The sequence below is a fragment of the Eumetopias jubatus genome, unplaced genomic scaffold (genome assembly GCF_037043125.1).
Source record: "Eumetopias jubatus isolate StellerSeaLion01/CBP00866 unplaced genomic scaffold, mEumJub1_p1.0 scaffold_6, whole genome shotgun sequence".
Classification (NCBI taxonomy): Eukaryota; Metazoa; Chordata; class Mammalia; order Carnivora; family Otariidae; genus Eumetopias; species Eumetopias jubatus.
Genome location: NW_028274812.1, coordinates 33203757 through 33222330, shown reverse-complemented (window position 1 = coordinate 33222330; position 18574 = coordinate 33203757). Strand labels below are relative to the sequence as shown.

Genomic DNA, 18574 nt, shown 5'->3' with positions numbered 1-18574 from the left:
AGGTGAATAAATTCAAGAAATATTCAATTAGGACAATGTTAAGACTCTGGTGACACATTAGAGTTAAGGTTGAGAGAAAGAAAACAAAGATAAAGAGCAGTTAATTAGATAGCAAAGCCATTCACTGAAATAGTTAAAGGAGGAGTAAAAGGTTTGGAGACAAGTTAATAAATTCAATTTAAATTGAGTAACAGAAAAAAGAGGTATATAGAACAGAATAAGCCATTAGATAAAATGGAATCAGAAAAATATTATTCAGAGGAAGATGGAAAAAGGGCAAGACAAATAGAAAACAAATAGCAATATGGTCCCACAAACACCAATAATTAGATTAAATATAAATGATCTAAACACATCAATTAAAAGACAGAGATCATCAGATTGAAAAAAGTTAGGACCCAATTCTGTTCTGTGTATAAGAAATTCACTTTAAATGTTAGGACTAGGAACAAGAGAAATGGTATGACGAAGCAAATTGTGATATACAGAATTGTAACAGCAAAGCAAAGAGATGGCCCTAGACCACAGAAATGAGGATCTCTGATTGCTGGAAGAGTGAGGGGGAAAAAGTCTAGGAAAAAAACTCATAATATTACAAATAAGTGTGGTCCATATACAATGCTTAGGGTATATAAGTAAATGTCCTGAAGGTTCTTACAACCTAATCACACAAATTTCAATTACTAAACTGTCTAAAATATGTCAACTTTATGGTTGTAATACTCCTTTCCTACCCTTATTTCCTCTTTCCTCTTCTACCAGGTTAGTCACGTGCACCTCCATGGCTGTGTCCTTTTCCACACCCACACAAAACACAATGACAGTCACATGGTGGGGGTGGGGCCTTAGGAAATCTGTGTGCTACACGAAGTATGCATTTACAGGGCCTTAACAATTAACAAAGCCTTCTCCACCTCTTCCCCATTGCACTTCTATTTAATAAATTTAAGCTAAGATTCTTTCAAATGTCTAATTTATGTCTCATAAATTAGAAAGCTCTTGAATACCCATTTTGCCTCCCTTTGTAAATCTAATGCTATTTTTGTTCTTTGACTCCCAAAATGCCTACCTTCTTTAAAATAGCGATGCACAACAAAGGTTGTTTGAACTTTACCACATAAGCACTTCTTTCTACCATTTTTTAAACTTTGAAATAAAATTCTCAACGAACATTGTGAGTGGTGCTAATTACTAGGAAAGGTGGGAACAGTATGATGAAGACCCAATATGCTTAGCACGTTATCTTTGTTTCATCCCTCTTTAGAAAAAGATGGTCTTTGCAAAAGAAAAGCGTAAAAAATATTCTTTTGAGCTTTTATTTTGGGAAGACTGAAAAGTTCACATCCATGGTTGTAATTTGTTTCTCTTGGATCTAAACATACACCCACCCATTGGCTTCAGAAAAGTGCTTGGACAGAAACCTGAGACAGTGATACTTCCTGGAATTTCAATTGAAAGAAAAAAAAAAAAGAAAAAGTATCCTTTCCGTAAAGGGAAAACCAGTAGCAAATAATGCAAACCTTCTTTTAAATTAATGCCAATCTACAAAAACCTATTCTTGCACAAAAGATACATTCATTCATTCAACGAATAGTTCTAGAAAAACTATTAAGATTTATGAAACTATTCCCCCTCTCACACACTTGATACACAGTAAGATTCCACTGAATATTAGCAAAATGGCTCAGTAAGAAAAATTTATTTACCCACAGTTTTGCAAGGTCATTCGTAGTCCCCAAAATGTCTCTCCCTTCTCTTTGCTACTGACTGGTTGCCTCTCCATGTAAACAATCAGATTCTTAGAAGCAAAGACTGCAATCTTACACCCATATCCCCACAGCTTAACACAGTACTTGGCATATAGTAAGGTAGCCAAAGAAACATTTGATGATGAATGAGTAATCGGATCATATTCATTTAGTACGCAGCTACAAACAAAATCCCAGTAACACACTGAAAAAGACTCAGTACAGGAATCACCAGATCCTTTCCTCGCTCTTCATCCAAGCTCACTCAGTTGTCCTCTTTCTGTATGTACTTCTAAGGCTGAAATGATCATTTTTGAATTTTTAGTATCAGTTGGTCTTACTGTGAACTTATCAGCAGCTCAGGCTTATTCATCTTTGAATCCCCAGCCTAGAACACAGTAAGAGTGGGCTCTAATTTGTCTCATAATAAAGTGCAACAAATTCCAAAGATACCTGCTGAAGTCATATTCCCAAGCTTCAGATTATTATTCTATAGTAAATACAATGTACTTAATTGGTAACAAGATTTACTATCACAATTAAGTTAAATATTTACAAATAAGTGTGGTCCCCTGTATAATAAATAGTACCCACAAAGGGAAATTCATAGCACTAGAAATACAAAATGAGGCTTCCTTGGGCAGGCTCCTTTAACGAACAGTAAAAGTCACCAGAACAGGGGTGCCTTGGTGGCTCAGTCGTTAAGCTTCTGCCTTCGGCTCAGGTCATGGTCCCAGGGTCCTGGGATCGAGCCCCGCATCGGGCTCTGTGCTCGGCGGGAGGCCTGCTTCTCCCTCTCCCACTCCCCCTGCTTGTGTTCCTGCTCTATCTTTCTCTGTCAAATAAACAATTAAAATCTTAAAAAAAAAAAGTCACCAGAACAGATGCCCAGGGTAAACAGGTATTCTCCATAAAACCCGGCATGTATTATTTCTAAAACACAGATATCTGTAATTAGGCCTCTTTCTTCAAATAATAATAATAATAATAATAATAATAATAATTTTTTAAAGGCTTCCAGTGGCTCTGCAGGGAGAATAAAGACCAAATGCCTCAGTATAAGCTACTAGGTTTAGCACTTGCTGGCTCTGATCCAGCTCTTCAGCTTGTCTTCTGCTTCCCCTCCCCTGACCTCCAGCCATACCAGCCTCCTCAACACAAAATAAATTTTCATGCTTCCGTGTCCTCATTAATGCTGACTCTCTCCTCTGTCTAGACCGTCTACTTCCTGTGTCTATCCTTGGAAGAAAAAAAAAAAATCCAACCCGAGTTTCCAGGTATGAGGTTAAAAATAAGCAGTTTGTGATCAAACCTAACAATAACTCTTCTACTGATTTTTAAGCCAGAGGATGCACAGAATAAAATGGGTCAAGGGGAGCCCAATCAAGTTATTTGGTAGTTTATGGTGCACACACACACACACACACACACACACACACACACACTCACCAATCACAAGGCCATGAAAGAGAAGTACAGTAGATGGCAAACTAACCCAGCAGGGACCCTCTACTAGTCCAACAATACCCACCAAGAGTAACCAGGATACCAAGAACAGTGAAGTCAGACTAAAATGGGTGAAGAGTAGTGTGGTCCCTCCTCTGAGACAGCCCTGACATATACATGGTAGATCACCGAGGCAATCCTCCCAGTGGACAGAACCAGGGGCAGTAGGATCTGATCAGGAATCACATTTCAAAGACAAGTTATGCCTAGAGCAGTCACTGTTATTAACTTATCTAATCATCTCCCCCATGATCCACACAACCGATGACCTATAGAATGTGATTTACAGCTATTCAAAGGGAAAGGACAGGGCAAAGCATGGTCCTGGGGGACACCTGAACAATGGGACTGACCACTGACAAACAGGCTGAATGGAATTGGAACCAGAGTCAGAACAATCATCAGCAGACCATGTTCTGAGACAAAGACATTGCCTATAGATGCAGTAGGTCAACAGGACTTCATACAGTCTGCCCTTGGTGAGGGAGGGACATTTGCAATTATGCCTACAGAAGCTACGCTGAAAGGACACACACACGTTTCTATCTTGTCCTCAGAGGTACAGAAAGGTGTGTGTACATACATACGTATCTACAGACAAGAGGGATGCCATGTAGCAGCACTATTAACCACTCAGCATTCACACTCAACCTCCCCTTTGTCACCATCTCCCTGACCTTTTCCTCCCACCAGCGTCAACCCCAGTCTAAGGACTTTAACTAGTTCTATTCAAACCATCTGGGTTCAGCCATAATTTGGCTATCTCCTATCCTCCTTCTCAACCTCATTATCCCCTATAATTCCATTTGCTAACCATACTGGAACATCAGAATTCAATAAATACTCAATGAACCGGAAAAACAACACGGTTATAAGAAGAAGATTTGTTTCTGCTGTATTATCTATAGATCAAAAGTAAATATCCTCCCCCATTGAACCCCAGAGTAATGAGAACGGGGGAAGAGGATCGTTTTTCTCTCCTGGATAAGAATGGGTCCCAGTACCCACCAATTCCCTGGGAGAGTTTCCTTCTACTTCTACGCCTAAACTCTATAGCAATATCCATACTAAGAAAGAGTTTATTTCTGCCACTGAGTTTATTGTAACAGGATCGGTCCTGTACCAGTTGTGTATTTATCTTTAAAAAACAAAACAAAACAAAACAGATGGAATGGCATGACACAGGGCTTGCTATCATTATATAAAACAAGTCCGGCTGATGGCTAGACATATACAAACACTGTGATCCCTGTGTACCTCTGCCCCAGATGACAGGAGTTGGGCTACAGCAGAATCAGCTCTTGTTGGAAATCAGTGGGCCAGCTGTCCAGGAGGAGCCAAGGCTTATGTGATCAGATCTTTACTTGTTTCATAAGGCTTCTTAACAGTTCTCATAGAGACTTGTTATGCTTTCATGGTCCTGGAAAACATCCAAAATGATCAGCCTATCCTTTTTTGACACATGTATCTTCAGGCAATAAATGTACACGCTTCCTACTGATGGAGAACTTCCAAGTGAGTCCATATAAATGAAATGAGTGCCCTATGGATTCACCTTTCCAAAATTAAGTACTACCAGCTTAAGAATTTACAGAGACACATTCGCCATATTTTGCCAAGGGAAAATAAGCAGGTTTAAAAGGATAATGCTGTTGTTTTAACCCATGTGTACATATTCGCAGATAAAAGACAGGAAATGCTCAGTCCAAATGATAACAGTGGTTGTTCCTAAATGCAGACAATGAGAAATTTTTTGGCTTTATTTGTATTTCTTTATATTATCGAGTTTTCTTCTCTGACTAGGTTACTATGATTAAGAAAAAAATTTAAATAGATTAAGGTCCATTAAAACAAAGTATATGAAGTTTTCTCTCGTTAGTTCTGTATTCCCAGCTTTAGCAGTTTTAAAGGCAGCGCAAAACAGGATGAGTAAATCCCAGTAAAATTATAATAAACTGGTAACATGCCATGTGGTATAGATTTACCTGAAACACAGAGGTACATTCATACTATCCCTCTTTGAGCTTGGCACTGTGTACAAGAAATTACTGGACTCTAATAAGCACACACTTCCAGACACTGTTACATCAGAAGCCTTTTTTTAAAAGTTAGATTTTAACTGGATTTAAAAGAATGAAAGGAATTTCCTGGATTTTATCAGGGCAATTTCCCAACAGATTTTTGCCCCCACTTCTTAATACAAGGATTAAAGCCACTTAGCAAATTAGAGCTCATTCTTGCCACTTAAAATGCTATTAAGAACATATAAATTAAGAGATCTTTGAGAAGCAATACACATCAACAAAAGGCTTAGAACTCCGGCTCAGAATTAGTTGCATGAACAGTGTCCTATAAAGTCAGTCAAAAAGCAGCAAACATCTGAGGGCCTGAGTGCAGGAGGGATCGACTTTCGGACCACACAACACTATGGAGAGACGGGGAACGCATATCTACATTCGATCAAGAAAGAGCCTTTCTTTGTTTTGTGCTCATATGACAAGTATCACTGTCAAGTTTTCACGACAACTTCATTAAAATACCAAGCCATACACACGCACAATTTAACACAGCACAAGGAGGACAGGGACATATTTTTCAGAACCGCAAAATGGCATCTGCAGAATGTCTCAAAGGAATGACAAAGGCACTTCTTTGGCCCCAACAAAGAGAACAATGTTTCCACTAGGACACTACAGGGCTATTGCATTTCAAGGGGGGTTGGGGGGAAGGCAATAAAAATTAACACAAAACAGAACTGAACCAGTAGAATGACAGTCTGTAGGGAAGAATTAAAAGAAAGTATTGAGGATGCAAGTTTCACTCGGAGCACACAAAACTAAGAGTCCTTACTGTTCTTTAAAAACTGGGCAATTTCTAATATTAAATTTGAAAAGAAAAATTACAACTCCAAAACTGAGAACATAAAATTACTTATCTCAGCAACCAAATCAACTAAGATTTTTAGGTTCATAAACACTGTGCTTCTATGATTCATGTTGTACAACAGATAGCTTATAAACAAGCTATGCCATCGTTATGCTGAACAATCTACACAGATCATTTCTCATGACCACTCAGAAATGTAGGATCAATGCCTCCATTTTACAGATAAGGAAAGTGATTCAGTATCACGCAGATCTAATCAATTCCAACTCTCTCCCTTATTAGCTAGGACTTTGACTTTCTTTCCAAGACATTTTTACTTTAAATTTTGGGACTATCAATGTCAAATAATATTCACAAGGATTAAAGACAAACTACTGTCCAAGAACTTTCCTAAAATAGCATACTACAATGGAACTAGAAGCTTAATAAACTGGGGGTGGGGATATCGGGATATACCCACTTTTAATCAACCAAGTAACATTTTCAAAACACAATTAAGAGAAGGGTTTAAGAAACATCTTCAGGGACGGGGGGTGGGGGGGGCCAGAATGCCAAGGACCAGGATTCATTACAAAAAGTGAATATCTGAACATGCTGGATGACGAAAGATCAGAATCAGGACCTTACACTGATTGTTCCTCTTTTACTTGAAGTCTGTGTACTTTATCTGCAGTAGATAGTATCCTAGACAACAATTTGAAGACTTTTATATGGTGGAAAAAACAGTTTTAATGATAAAAAGCAGACTCTGATTAAAATAAGTATAACCAGTAAATATGTTACCAACGGGGACATTTTTCCCATAACGATTTCTTTCTCATCAATTGTTAGCCCTACTTGGAATCTCTACCCAACTAATCTTCCTCAACTCCAGTTATGATCACACCATGCATGTGTGTGTGTTTGGACAACCTCAGTAACTGCAGAAAGAAAACCCAAATTCTTCCACACAAAACGCAGAGTCCTCCAGGCTCTGGCTGGACCCTCCTCTTTCCAACCTCTCTGCTCAGGTCTGTCCACGAAGAATTCTACTGTTGAAGGAAATGTACTCCAATCTGCAGGCTCACTCCGCTGGCCTCTTCTCAAAAGTCAGCTGGCTGGAGGATGCCCATCATCTCCCCTACCACGGGGCCAGTCCAGCTCCCAGCTAGGACCTTGCCAAAGACCTCCCCACCACTCCCAGCTCAATGCCACCCCTCCATCCCCCTCTTCCCTCCGCACTTGTCCACAGGCCAGGCCCTATGCCCACATCTCACCTACTAAATACGTCTATTAATCCTCTCTGGACCCTTCAGAGCAAAAAAACACACCTCTATGCACCAAGTTATACTTAGTATGTTTGCATAGAAAGAAATGAGGTTGTAAGAAAACATCTTTAAGAAACTTAAGCACCTATTTTTTCAAACAATTCCAGGCACCATAAGCTTGTTTTTCTATTATCCAACATAATCACCTTAACGAGTCAATAAAGAAGGCCTAATATTAAACAGCACTCTAATGGAATATTATTTTGGCACACTTATAATGAGAAATCTCAGACCATCTTTTAAGATTCATATTAGTGAAGTGTGAGGTGTGTGGAATTTACTACCTTCAGTCTGCATGATTGGTTCTCATGGATTAAGACTCACCTAAAGAGCTTCAAATATCTTCAAAAAGGTATTAAATTCCCAGAAAAGCAAGGGAAAAAAAAAAAAGTCGTTCCAAAGTAAGTCCTACGACAATGTGTTCTGGGATACACAGTCCCCCTGAACCATATAATTTCAGGTACGAGAGGGACCTGAAAGAATTTAGCCAATCCTTTACAGCACAGATACTCGAGAATCTAAGAAATTTTAAAGGGACCAAAGTGACAGAGATCTTTTTAGAATGTTCTGAGCAGAGGCAGAAACCTAACCTCCTGGCAAAGGATATCGGCCAGGCATTTCTCATTTGTATTAATCTGTTAAATCAACCAGATGATGAGCTCACGTTTCTGAATGAATTTGCCTCTGAGCACTTTCTGAAAAGCTTACTTTTCCCAAACACACTTTCCTCTTGTATCTTCTCTCAATGCACCCCACACTGCTGAGCTTCCAGTTCTCTACAGGTGTAAAAACAGTATGAAATTGTCGAGTAGTAGTTAAAACACAATAGCCACGGGCAATACTCTAATCTCTCCTTCCTGCACGGAGGATCTTTCACCGCTCGAGTGGGTACAGAAATCACAGCAGAAAGCTGGACGAGGAACGGCTGGAAAAGAGAAGGGGCACCTGTCCAGAAAAGCAGCAGCTGTGGCTATCAGAACTGAGACCTCAGACAAGAAATTCACTACTTTATGCTTCTGGAACACACACTCACAATTGTGTAACAGTTACAGAACGTCTGGAACATAGCTATATAAATACAATGGAAGCCTGTCTTTCAGGAAACCCGGCCAACCCAAATACCTACCGCACACCCAAATCTGGACCAGATCTGTGCGGGTTTCTCACTGGTCATCTCTCTCTACCGACTTCTGCTGCAGGACAGCACCCATAGCAGATAGAATTCACGGATATTCATTCTGTTCTGGGAGAATGGCATTGTAACTAACACAAATACCACTACCTTCATGTGGTCAAAACAGAGCATCCAAAGAAAAACACCAACTCACGTTTACCAGTAATGCTTTCACACTGGGTAATCACAGAGCTCTTCGGAACTCACACCTGCAGCCCAGGTCTGCGATCAGTGTAGCACCCTGGCTCAGTGGCACCGCACAGTCCAAGGACACCTGGATTAGCATAAACGCCTTAAGTCGCAGTGCTGACACAATTCAGCTCCTAACGCTTATGTCAGAGGGGGCCCAGCCCGGGGCAGGCAATAATACGACAGATACTAGAACCCAGCAGTAAACAGAAGTATTTTCAGGAGCAGAATTCCTTTTCCAATCATAAAATTCCCAAGTTATTTTACTCCTTTTGCAGAACCAAACAGGTGGAAAATAATTCCAAAAGGCCTAGAGGGCATGCAGAACCATCACTGCCGAACTATAACAAACAAAAAAAGACTCCAAGAGAAATAAGCTCACACTCCAGCAACACGTGAAACTGTCTGCACAAGTACGTTGCAACTACACTTTTAAGGGAAAAGAGCAGACATGGGCTCGTGAGCACACATCGCACATGGGGTCCCCTGTCCATAAAGGGATGCGGCTGCTTTCCCGGGCAGCTCCTGAAGTTGGTCTCCTTTTGCAACACATCTTCTGTGTCCTGACACTTTTCTACAGTGAACAAGTCAGGAGACAAGCAAGCCACTGATCCAAAAGTATTTGATTCTTTATATTATACTAAATTAAACAAACTTTTTGGTACAACACTAGAGAATAAATTAAGTACAGTATCATAAGAAACGCAGAGCACCATCAGGAAAACAAGAATTTTTTTTTTTTTTAATTCTGTGTCTTCCTACTCTAGCTGCTCAGGCTATGTCCATCCTATTTCTCCAGCACCTAGCTGTCATCTCTAGTCAAGTTCCCCACCCACCCCAATCACTGGAAACACTTCTGGGAAAGCACCAAAAGTATAATCAACTTTGCCAAATGACATTCAGATTCTGTCCCCACCCTAATATTTGGCTGTTTATCCTATTTCTTGATCTCTTTCCATTCTTTCTCCGGTGTCCTCCTACCCCCACCTACAAATATATCCCAGTAATTATTTCCTTTCTTCTCCACTCCCTACTCCTCAGATTTTCTACACTAGATTTCTTCATTCCCTTCGTTCTGTCTTCAATTCTTCCCTCAAGATGCAGCAAGCCAAGACGTACAAAATTATTAAGTCTTCAAGATGCAGAATTTAATATGCTGGAGACTTCCTGTGGAGGAATTTTTCCACGAAAAACAAAAACGGAGGATTCTCCATCACCTAGTTTTTAGACATCCTTCCCAGCTCACTAAAGTCACTTCAGCTGTTTTGGTTTGTTCTCCATTGACCAAGGGTCAAACAGAGGTGAGGGCGAGTCTGAGAATGCGTGCGCCAGTACATCATCTGAATCCGTAACTGCCTCAAAAAGGACATCTAACTACCTGTTGACCAAAACAGATGTGCAAATCATGCTAGACTTGTTTCTTCTGCAGAGATAATCCTGCGATCGACAGTGCCAGCATGACTAACAGCTCCCAGAGGTGAAAGAAGAGGCCATGTGCCCTAATTTGCCCTAACCGCTCAGCACCTTCTTAACAAGTCAGAGTAATAACAGTTCGAACCTAGGAGGTGCTCTGCTAGAACTGTGAAGACACAGCAAAAGGAGGGGAAAGAGAGAGGCAGGCAGGAAAGGAAACGATAGGACAACCTCCCCAGCCTCGAGGAGCTGATAAACTAGACACTAACACATGCAACCCCAGGGAAAGTTACCATTCATCAAATACTCAAAATGTCAAGCCATAAGACGGGGGGGAGCAAGCAATATGCCAAAGGAATGATGCCACTAAGAATTCCTATGGGAATGCAACCGAAGAAAGCAAATCTATTCCAGAGCAGAAGAAATGTGGCATAGGAAATAACAGTTTGGCAAAAGCACTAAAAAGTTTTAAGAGACTTATTGGCTTTAACATGGAGGAAATGAAAGGCTTCAAATCTACGGATGTTTATTCTAAATGTAAAGCCTACATTTTTAACTTCCACTCCTCTCGGGTTCACCTCAAATAACCCTAAGGTAGCAGCAATTCAGCCATATCACAATGGTTTTCAAACTTCTCCAAAGTACCTGGGACAAATTAGCTACACAGGTGTGTTTGGGTAGTTTCAAGGTTTTACTTCTTTTCGTACTCAAAGTTAAAGTTAGATGGATTTAACGCTGTAAGGCAATGATCTCTAATGTATCCTAGAGGATAATACCTCACAAATTCTCCCCAGTAAATAAAGTGAAATGGGCAGCATGGTACAGTGAGAAGTAAATGGGAATCAGTGGAACCAGTTCCAATTCCAGCTCCGAAACAATTTTGAGCAAGTCACTTAACCCCACTTTTCTGAATTTCCTCTTCTAGAAAATAGAGGAAAGACAAATTCTCTCTGAACGTGCCTTACAGTTCTAAAATTCTACATTTAAAAAAAAATACTTGGCATGGTAGACTGCACACAAAATGAAGTTGGATGAAAATGGACATCAAATCCAAAAATACAGTATGAGCCCCGAAGTCTTTATTCTACAAGCTAGGAGTAGGGTACAAGGAGAGACACAGACGACTAATAGTGATTGTGTTTGAAAGTGAGAATCAAGCTTTTACCATTTATGGTTCTCTGTATTCCAATATTCAACAGACATCTAAGTTTATCATTAAAAAGATCCAATCCCTTGACTCCAAGCTTACCATTAGGCATCAGAGCTCTTCAGCCTCTATGAAATAGGCCGGAAATCAGAGTTCCCTTAGAAACACTACAGTCCAGTCTTCAATTAGGGGGGGCAGCAGAGGGGTGTAAACACTCAACTTGGTTCTTCCACAGCTATTTTTCTCATCTAGTCTGAAACCCCTCCTCTGTCTCCACCCTTCCCCTTAAAAATCTCTTGGGAGTGATTGAACGCAAGTAAACTGAAACTGGAATTTCTGGGACTGTCTGCTTCTCAAAAAGTACTGTATTTTCATCTCACTACCTCTACACACACAGAACTGAATTTCATACTTATTTTCGCAACAAAACCTCACAGTAGTCCTTAAGTATTCTTTGTAAAAAGGGAGGAGTGGGGCGGGCAGGGCAGGCTACTAGGAATAAAGGATGTGGCACCTGTGGGGGTGATGTCCTCAAGCCCACCTCACACTAACAAAAACACAGTCCTTCCTGGCCCTAGAAAACCTCACTCACACTTGACTGCTCTGCTCAGGAAGCCCTATACTTGCAACTTTTCAGCTTTAAACATTTTGTAGAGCACAGCATCAAATACCGTCTGGACCATCTTTGGAGAGCTACGCTTAGCTGCTCTCAATTGTATTTAGTATCTGGCAGGCCTGAAAAGGACTAACTCTGCACTCCTGTCCACAGGCAGGATATAGGGTCTCCCAACTCATGACAGGCCTGACTGAAAAAAAAAAAAAAAAAGAAGAACGACACATACACCCCCAGCTCCAAACGAAGTGACTGACTTGGTTGCGAAAGGGGTGGGCGCAGCGGGAAATGAGGCCAGGTGTCAAAAAGCGAAATCCTGGGGCACCTCGCTGGCTCGGTGAGTGGAGCACATGATTCGATCTCAGGGTTGGGAGTTTGAGCCGCACCTTGGGTGCAGAGGACTTACTTTTAAGTAAGTAAGTAATCATAAAAAAAAAAAAGTAAAATTGAGAGGTGAGCCTCAATCCTCATTCTGTAAAATGAGGCTAAGAAAATACAATGCATGGCTATTCATACAGATAAAAATAAAATACTGTTGGTAGAATGACAGTTTTTAACATAAACACTAAGTTCATGTTAGCTATTATTTTCTTGCCCCACAGTAACGGTCATTAAAGGGAATACTAACTCCTCGAGTCTATTTAAGATCCAATCAATCTATAATGTGGCTCAAATTACTTGAAAAATTAATGGCAAACTTTAACACTTCTAAGGAAAATACACAAGGAGTTTTAACTACAACATATTTGCTCCCCAGGAAGAATGGGTAGGAGATGACCCTTTCCGCCACCCTCTAGTCATAATAGAAAACACCCACGGAAGAATCCCTATCTGGCCACTCCTCTAGCGAGGGGCCCACCCAGAGATGAGGCACCTGACACGAGCTTGGGGTAAGAACTTGGGGTAACAGGAGCTGAAGTGCTACAGGAACCTGGACCTCCACCCAATCTCCTAACTCCCCAACCCACCATGGCCTGGTCACCTTTCCCTCCCTTTTTAGAGCCACAGAACGTAGCCTCCTGCTTCTTTCCCACTGCCAACGCCTGACCAAGATGATCCAGTATAAAGGGAAACTAGACTCTCCACCTCCCAGGTTCAGTCTAGAAAGCAACCCAGGCCTTGCAACTTACTACCACGATTTTACTACTCCTAACAACGGGGAAGTGGCCGAGGAAAGGCTAAGTGTGCATGTCTGTTTTCACTTGCATTCTAAGGCCAAAGCCAAAATTCACACTTGGATGCTAATGCTAATATTTCTTCATTTTTTAAAAAATCCTGAACATAGCAGGAGGAAGACACTAGGACTTATATCTTACAAATCCCAAGACTGCGTCTACTTGATTTTTTATAGAGCTGATCTCCTAATCCTCTAAAATTTTCAACTATCTATTGCTGACTATGTGTTCTACAGTCAACCCATCACTGAAAATCGCAGAAAGCTCTCTCCCTCTGACCCAAAGCACACCAAAAGTCTCCTCTCCTCACTGCCTAGCTTTTAAAAGATCTTAGCAATGACCTAGACTCTGGTACTTCCCTAAATCGGACAGTGAAGCCGCAGAGACCCAGGGTTGAGTCAGAGCTCACCCTATATCTGAACCACATTTCTCTCCACCACCTTACAATGTTCCAAGTTACTAGGAAGGAAGGGAGCAGAATCCCAAACCTTCACATGAATAATGCATTCCAAATTGAAATCATTTTTATTATCATACTCCTACTCCTTTTTATAAGGCCGTGTGTGTGTGTGTGTGTGTGTGTGTGTGTGTGTGTGTGAGAGAGAGAGAGAGAGAGAGAGAGAGAGAGAGAGAGAGAGAGAGAGAGAGCCTGCCCTCCTCACCATTTTAGTTACCCATTCCCACGGTCATACCCCAAGCACTGGCTTTCAAACTTTTCCACATGTGACCCGGAGTAAAATATTTCCTTCCCTCCAACCCAGTTTGCAAATACAATGTAAACACACCCAGTTTTAATAGAAACAAAGTTTTCAAAAGACTATGTGTGATCCACTCTGATCCAGACTAATGCCTAAACTTAGGCAGACTGTGCTAAATCCAGCCCTGGGTTCAGTAAACCTTCTGCCAATGGATTTCCTCAGCCAGAAAAAAAGGGCACCTCTTTCCTCCCACTGCCCATCTCCTTCCCTCTCCCAAAAGGGAAGCTTTGTGCAGGGGCAGGATCACGGCCCATGAGGCTGATCCAAAGCATGATTATTGCTGCTTGAAAACTTTTCCCAAAGAGGGAATCTTCTTTTAATTCATGTAATAACTCCGCATAGGCTAGATAAGACCCTGACTCCCATGCTGTTTATTCTTTCTCATATTCTAAATGCCAGTCCTAGCCTTTTTTTTTTTTTGGCTGTTTGCATTTATTTTGTTATGTTATGTTGGTCATCATACAGTACTTCCATTAGTTTTTTGATGTAGTGTTCCATGATTCATTGTTTGCGTATAACACCCAGTGCTCCATTCAGTACGTGCCTCTTTAATACCCATCACCAGGCTAACTCATCCCCCAACCCTCTCCCCTCTAGAACCCTCAGTTTGTTTCTCAGAGTCCATCGTCTCTCATGGTTCGTCTCCCCCTCCAATTCCCCCCCCTTCATTTTTCCCTTCCTTCTCCTGATGTCCTCCATACTGTTCCTTATGTTCCACAAACAAGTGAAACCATATGATAATTGACTTTCTCTGCTTGACTTATTTCACTTAGCATCATCTCCTCCAGTGCCATCCGTGTGGATGCAAATGATGGGCATTCATCCTTTTTGATGGCTGAGTAATATTCCATTGTATTTTGGACCACAACTTCTTTATCTATTAGTCTGTTGAAGGGCACCTCGGCTTTTTCCAAGTTTGGCTGTTGTGGACATTGCTGCTATGAACATTGGGGTGCATGTGGCCCTTCTTTTCACATCTGGGTCTTTGGGGTAAATACCCAGGAGTGCAATTGCTGGGTCATAGGGTAGCCCTATTTTTAACTTTTTGAGGAACCTCCACACTGTCTTCCAAAGTGGCTGTGCCAACTTGCATTTCCACCAACAGTGTAAGAGGGTTCCCCTTTGTCCACAACCTCTCCAACATCTGTTGTTTTCTGCCTTGTTAATTTTTGCCATTCTAACTGGTTTTAAGGTGGTATCTCAATGTTGTTTTGATTTGAATTTCCCTCATGGCTAATGATGTTGAACATTTTTTCATGTGTCTGTTAGCCATTCATAGGTCTTCTTTGGAGAAGCGTCTGTTCATGTCTTCTGCTCATTTTTTGACGGGATTGTTTTTTGGGTGTTGAGTTTGAGAAGTTCTTTATAGATCTTGGATACTAGCCCTTTATCTGTAGTGTCATTTGCAAATATCTTCTCCCATTCTGTGGGTTGCCTCTTTGTTTTGTTGGCTGTTTCCTTTGCTGTGCAGAAGCTTTTTAAAATGATTTCTTGAAAAATCCTGCCCTAGACCTATAATCCTACCATTATCTTAATTTCCTGCATCTCGACCTTTGATTATCTTCCATCTTTCTAGCTCAATCCCTCTCGAACCCCAATTCTTTGATCTGAGCAGCCTGTGTCCCTCCCACTTCCCAATGCCAGGTCTTCGTTACCCTCCTTCAGCACCTTGGATCCCATGGGCCACCATGATAGCCTTAACCCCCAGCTCCTCTCTCCTCCAGCATGTTCGAATGTTCCACCTAACTCTGGCCTTACTTGCAACCATGCAGCAAAACAAAAATAGCTAAGATAACTTTTCTCAAAAATCACAACCACAGGGCGCCTGGGCTCAGTCGTTAGGCGTCTGCCTTCAGCTCGGGTCATTATCCCAGGGTACCAGGATCGAGTCCCACACTGGGCTCCCTGCTCGGCAGGAAGCCTGCTTCTCCCTCTCCCACTCCCCCTGCTTGTGTTCCTGCTCTCGCTATCTCTCTCTCTCTGTCAAATAAAAAAAAAAAAAAATCACAACCACAGACTTTAACTGGACTCAGAGATCTCCAGAAATCCTAGGACAGTTCCCTCATCAACCCACCCTACACTTCCACTCTCCTGGACACAGATTTCACATCTAGGCAAAAAGCTAAAACAACCACCACAACCAAAAAAAAAAAAAAAAAAAAAACTATAGACTAAAAATATAGGCCACTGGATATTGGATCTTCCTATGGGTTCAGCCACAATCTAACTACAGCTGTCCTCCAATAAGGAAAACCAGATATTGCTTAACGATCTCATAGTTATGAAAGTTACTAGATTAAAAAAAAAGACTTTGCAGTACAAGGCTGACTTCCAATAAGAGCATTTTGCCACTAAAGAACAAAAGAAAAAGTATATTTACTTTCAGAGTGTTTTTGTTTTCTTTTTTTAGAAAATGTTTGCCAATATTCTCCTTAATTCTCTTACCAAGTAGTCCTTTTGCAACTCCGCCCTGCCTCTCTAATCAGACAGGCATAACAGTGTATTGTCCAAATATAATTTGTTCAACCATGCAAACACCTGTGAGATCAAGCATGTTCAATTTGCAAGGGACAAGTCCAATGGCATGGCCACAGTGATAAGAATGGATGCCCTACTAGGGGGCCTTTTGCTGAAAAAAAGTTTTTCCCATAATTATCTCTATTTTGAATCAAAATGTCAAATAAGTGCTTTCACGTAATTCAACAGAAAAACAAGACACATACATTATAGAGTTGCTATTTATTCTAACCCAGGCCACTAATGGGGACACCAATGCACATAAGAAAAACCCCAGAGTAAAAGGAGTCTGCGTCTCTTGAATTCAAGGGCCAAGAGAAGGAAAGCTAAGAAAACATAATGTGCCTGAGGAGGCCCTAAAAAGGTCAAGCCCAGAATTTAATGTACTAGATAGGAGCACTGCTACAGGGAAATCACCGCAGGACTCCAAGGGTCATTTCTATCACATTAAAACACAGTTCTTCCCCGGAGGGAGGGAACACACACGACTCACGCAGTTCAGAAATCTAGACTGAAGTCACACTGCCAGAAAATCGGCAGATTATATTTCAGCACAGGCAGAGAACACAAGAAGATAATTAAGCTCGAAGGAACCTCAGGAAGAGGAGACAAACCCCACTCGGACCTGCCATCCACAGGCGGCCAAGGCCATGAGCTAGCCTACCAGCCTCAGTCAAGCAGAATGAAAAAGAAAAAGTGCACAACGGTCCAACTAATGTAACAATTCCTACCTTCCTTACTTACACTCCTTCCCCAGCACACTTTGACTTTCAAACACCTACGGTTTTCTCCTTTGGTTTTAAGGTTGCTAAATTATTTGCTTCTCCTCTTCCTCCACCATTCAGTCATTCGACATTTAGGGAATAAAGGGTCACTATGCACCCAGCACCGTGCTAGGACATCATAACCTAGTAAGTGACACACGGAGAAAGCCACCGATTACAAATTCATTGTAGGAAATACCTACATAAAGCAAGCTGGTAAGAAAAAAAAAAAAGCCTACAAGCAGAGAGCAGAGTAAGGTAAAGTGGAGCCATCTCTGAAAGATCAAGGAGCTAAGAAAGGTGGAGAATCCCACACACTTGCCACAGCATCAAGATACCACTAGGAGTTGTTCCTTTCAACTTTTAACATTCAAACCAAATCACAAAGATGAGACCCAACAACTCACAAGGTAATCAAATACAAAAAAGTCAATTTCCCTAACGTGGTAGTTATTTGCTAAACATTGGACCTAGAGATTTCTTCTTTTTAAGCTCACCTAAAAATTCCACTTATCCACTGTATTTTAGTTTTCAGTTTACAAAGCTAATCAATGCTTGACCCTGTAGATATGTGTGGACCTACGCAGAGCATTCACAACTGCATACTCTGCTACTCAATATGAGAGGCACACTCGGACCTTCAGTCCAGTCAAAACTTGGGTGGGCAACCCTTTTATTCTTTTGCTTCCCTCTCACCCCAAACCCAGGTAGTTCATGTACCATTGGTAATAGGCAGGCCATTTATTGTAATAAGATAATGGCAAATAATACTTCAAAGCTGTGATCTCTTCTAAGTCAGGATGGGGGCTGAAGGTAGAGTAGGAAGCAGCAGAAAGACACTCCAAGGTAAGGTCAACTTGTGTTATTTGGCTTAGGGCTGGGTGAGCAGACAGATGGAGAGCCTCTTCCTCCACCTCTCAAACAGAAAATAAAAACTCACCTAGTTACCATGGAGTTGTTTTGCTATGAAAAAAAATCTCTTGAAGACAGAAACCACTTCTAATTAATTACATTTGATCCGTGTCCTAGGATAGCTACATCAAGGTTTTCAACTTCTGCACGATGGACACTTTGGCCCGTAATTCTTTGCTGTGAGGCGCTGTCCTGTGTATTGTAAGATGTTTAGCAGCAACCCTAGTCTCTAGGCAATAGAGGCTAGCAGTGCACCCTCAAGTCATGGCCATCACAGTCGTCCCCAAACAGCACCAAATGTCCCTCATGGGACAAAAACAAAAACACAGACACACCCACTTCCTCCCCAGTTGAAAACAAGTGTGCTAGATTTTGAGCATCAGGTTATTAAATATACAATAAAGAGGAAAGTGAGATTAACAAACAGGGCAAAATATTAAGAAAAAGGTTAGGTCTTGACCAGCT

General features: G+C 41.2%; 1 protein-coding gene and 1 pseudogene across 5 annotated transcripts in view; one reads left to right on the top strand and one right to left on the bottom strand.

Moving 5' to 3' along the window:
• EPB41L2 (erythrocyte membrane protein band 4.1 like 2) overlaps window positions 1–18574 on the bottom strand; it is a 205508-nt gene that overhangs the window by 140244 nt on the left and 46690 nt on the right. The gene's annotated exons all lie outside the window — the stretch shown is intronic.
• Window positions 14140–14258, top strand: LOC114225677 (U4 spliceosomal RNA; annotated as a pseudogene).